Consider the following 4559-nt stretch of genomic DNA (forward strand, 5'->3'; position numbering starts at 1 on the left):
GGAAGAAAGACCGCACTTAATGGAATCCGTATTTGAACCTATATAGGGCAGCTGTGACTCTAATGTGTGATTTCACATAAACAGCATTAAAGAGTCACGCTTTGCATACACATACTCAATAAAACATCTAACAGAAAAAGTTCTCCTTGAACAGAAAGGTGGTGAATAAAACAGGATGATAAGTAGACAGCAGCACCAGGATCTCGTGAGTAATATTCCACTTGTGGATTTCAAACAGTGAGATATAGTCCACTCCATTCCCCTGTGTAGTAGACACCATATGAGACCACCACCGACAGTAAAAAAATTTCCTGCTTACCAGAAATACTGGACCTTTAGGCTCCATGCACACTGAAGCTCAAAAAAGCTTTTTCTGGATGCCAGATTGCTGGCAGAAAACGCTGGTTGAAAAACTTGCTTTTAACAGCGTTTTGTACTAGCGTTTATTAGCGTTTATTAGAGTTAGCGTTTATGGGTGTTTTCAATAAAATTACACAGAGGACACTCCAAAAATCCCACAGTGCATTACAAACTCCCACAATACATTGAAAAAATAGAATGTCGAACACTAATTAACGCGTTTCTGAGCGTTTATCAGCGTTTGTTGTTTTTTGGCGGTGAAAAACGGCACTTTGAACGTGAATTTCTGTCGTTCAGAAAAAATAAACCATAAACTCCACTACTCATTAAAGCTAAAAAAACGTCCATGTGTGCATGGACACATAGGCTAGCATAGAGTGGAGTTTAAAAAAATACCCAAACTCCAATAAACTGCAGTTTATGAGCTCCAGTGTGCATAGCTTGAACTCAGTTTCACGTTTAAGCACTACTAGGGAATATGTTTTTAATTTATACGGTTTGAGATTTATATGGTGACACGTATAAATTTTGACGTGGTCATAGCGATACACATATAGTTTTTTCTTTTGTTTATGCTTTTTTGTCTAGAAGCTGTGTTGGCAGCTTGATCAGTCTTTTGTCACAGCACAGCATACACCTAAACAAGATTAAAAAATAGAAATCCCCATTTTATCTATTACAATGTCCATGCGGACTCCAGTATGTGGGCAGGACAAAACGGGCCCTACAGCTGAGACTGAATGAGCATATTAACAATATTATGAAGGGTTTCCCTAATAATTCAGTCTCAAAACATTATGCACCAGTACATAATAGGGACCCCAAGAATACCTTGTTTCTGGGCATTGATAGATACAGTCGTGCACTTGTGTGCTGGTCGGGACCCCTGTGAGTCCCCGTGATCGTCTCACGGGGTGGCTGAACGGAGAGATGCCGTTGTAAACAGCACCTCCCCGTTCTGCCTAGCAACTAGTGACGCTGATCTCTGCTCCATGTGATTGGAGCAGAGATCAGTGTTCACTAAATGAAAGCCCAGCCCCCAACAGTTAGTAACACCCCTAGGAACACTTAACCCCTACACTGCCACCCACTGGTTAACCCCTTCACTGCCAGTGTCATTTACACAGGAATCACTGCATTTATATAGCAGTGATTGCTGTATAAATGACAATGGTCCCAAAAATGTGTCAAAAATGTCCGATGTGTCCGCCTTAATGTCGCAGTCACAATAAAAATTGCTGATCGCTGCCATTACTAGTAAAAAAAAAATATTAATAAAAATGCCATAAAACTATCCCCTATTTTGTAAACGCTATAACTTTTGCGCAAACCAATCAATAATCGCTTATTGCGATTTTTTTTTACCAAAAATATGTAGAAGAATACGTATCGGTCTAAACTGAGGGAAAAAATAGTTTTTTTAGATATTTTTGGGGGATATTTATTATAACAAAAAGTAAAAAATAATGTGTTTTTTTCAAAATTGTCACTTTTTGTTTATAGCGCAAAAAATAAAAACCGCAGGGGTGATCAAATACAACCAAAAGAAAGCTCTATTTGTGGGAAAAAAAGAACGTCAATTTTGTTTGGGAGCCGCGTCGCACGACCGTGCAATTGTCAGTTAAAGCGACGCAATGCCGAATCGCAAAAAGTGGTCTGGTCTTGAAATGAAATGGATTTTTAAAGTTGGATGTTTTTCTACTTTGGGCCTTAATGTGGACGTAGATGTCAATGTTTTTGTTAATAATTCACAATCAGTAGGTATCATGTGTGGAATAATTGTCGATTAATTAAAAATTTTGATTGATTTGGCTTTTGCCAATGCTGCCCTCCTGGCTAATATCCAGAAGGCCAGTTACCTTCCCTCTGGTCTATCGGATCATCACCCTCTTAAATTAACCATTAGGACCACCAAGATCAAGAGTAAAGCCCTTTGGAGGCTACAACCCCATTGGATCAACAATGAGACAGTCTATGATAGGGTTTCTCCCTCCTTGCAGGACTACTGGGTGCACAATGCGGGGTCAGCCTCCCTGAAGGTGGCATGGGATGCCTCCAAAGCCCACGGCAGGGGACAATATATCTCGGCTGTGGCAGCTGTTAGGGCGGAACTTGGGGACAAAGTTTATGATCTTCAGCACAAAGTCGAGGAGGCTCTGACTCAATACTCGGCCTCGGCAACGGCCCCCAACTTCGAGCACCTTTCATCGCTTAGACGAGAACTGTATTTCCATGTTTCAGACACCACCAGTCTTGGTATACAAAATAGCAAACAGAAATATTTTGAGCATGGTGAATAGAACAGCAAATTACTAGCGATGCTGGCTCAGCAGGATAGGCCCTTAGCAGTTATACCAGAAATACTCACGGTAGAAGGAGTATTAGTCACCTCTCAGGAGGATATTCTTTCTGCTTTCACCAGGTTTTAAAACTCTCTATATTTTTCCTCACTCTCTGATGGATTTGACCCCCTAACTATGAATTCCATGTTGGATACGCTGGCGCTGGGGTGGCTCTCTGACGCGGAGAGCCAACTCCTTGTTTCAGAGATTACACCAGAAGAGGTCGCAATGGCCATCGGGTCTTTCCCAGCAGGGAAGTCCCCAGGGCCGGATGGATTGCCTATAGAGTATTATAGAGCCCACGTGGAACTGTTTGCCCCTAGGTTGGCTCAGATGTATCGAGCCTGTCTCCAACAGGGCTCCCTGCTGTCCTCTATGAGGGAGGCCCATATTGTTCTCATTCCAAAACCTAATAAGGACCCCAAGCTGTGCGCCTCCTACAGACCAATAGCACTTCTAAATTGTGACTTGAAGATACTAACCAAGATACTGGCCACTAGACTCAATAAAGTAATCAAATCTTTGGTTGACTCTGACCAAACGGTCCCCTAGCATGCATTAAACTGAATGGCTCCCTGTCTTCTTCATTCCCCCTGCAGAGGGGCACCAGGCAGGGATGCCCTCTCTCCCCGGCCTTGTTCGCCCTGGCCATGGAACCTATTGCTGAGGCCCTCAGGAGCTCGGCCGAGGTACGGGGTCTTAGGGTGGGCTGGCTGGAGGAGAGAGTGGCTCTCTACGCAGATGATCTATTGCTTTTTTTAAATGATGCTGGTGACTCTCTGCGGGGTGCACTTGGGGTCATGGAGGCCTTCTCTGCCTTCACCGGGTTGAAGGTGAATTGGCATAAGTCTCAGCTCTTTCCGGTGGACAAGGGGGCCAGAACCTCCTCACCCTCCTCTACCCCACTTCAATGGGTGGACCAGTTTACCTACCTAGGTATTATTGTTTCGAGAATGAGCCGGACAAAGTCCCCACTCCATCTTGAACCTGTCCTGATAGGGATCAAATCCAAATTGAGGGTGTGGGGCAATCTTCCCCTCTCCCTCATTGGGAGCATCAACCTTCTAAAAATGAAAGTCCTCCCCAAACTTACGTACATATTTGGGAATTCCCCACAATGGCTGACTAAAAACTTCTTTAATTCTCTTAAGCAACTTTTTCTCTCCTTTATTTGGGGGTCTAAATCACCCAGATTCAAATACACCACTCTGACTAGGCCTGTGGGCAGTGGGGGTTTGGCTCTCCCTGATTGCCACAAATATTTTTTGCCCACTCAGCTTGTAACTGCCCATTGGTGGTTGCAGCCAGACCTGACCAACTCTGCAACGGTGCTGGAGGCGGCTATAGTGGGGTCTCTGGAGGCCTTGGAAGGGTTGATATTCAGGGGGCCAAAAACACCTCACTGCCTCACCCCTTCTATGCGCACTACTATGAGGGTGTGGAAGGTGGCAAAGGCGCTGAGGGCACCCCTGCCAAACTCCTGGTCTCCTCACACCCCCTGTGGCTGAATCCTAACCTTTCACAGTTCAATACCATCCCGGACCCACAGGCCTGGGCCAAATACAAAATGCTGACTCTTGAGCATGTTATCACCAACAGGGAGCTCACTCCCTTTCATGAATTGCGTACCAAATTTAATGTACCTGCACAGGCCCATTTCAGGTATCTTCAGATTGCACATGCTTATAGGTGCCAGTTCTTGGGTAAACCGATCACACTGGAATACTCGGAGCTTGAATCCACCCTTCGGGTGAAAGATCTGGAGAAGCCCATGTCTCAGGTTTACGGGTCCCTGCTGGTTGCTGCCATCCCCGAGCTGTCCTCCCTCCGCAGGAAATGGGTGGGGGACATACCGGA

This window comes from Lithobates pipiens, unplaced genomic scaffold (genome assembly GCF_037356315.1).
Source record: "Lithobates pipiens isolate NorthernLeopardFrog02 unplaced genomic scaffold, aLitPip1_a1.2 Scaffold_8, whole genome shotgun sequence".
Classification (NCBI taxonomy): domain Eukaryota; kingdom Metazoa; phylum Chordata; class Amphibia; order Anura; family Ranidae; genus Lithobates; species Lithobates pipiens.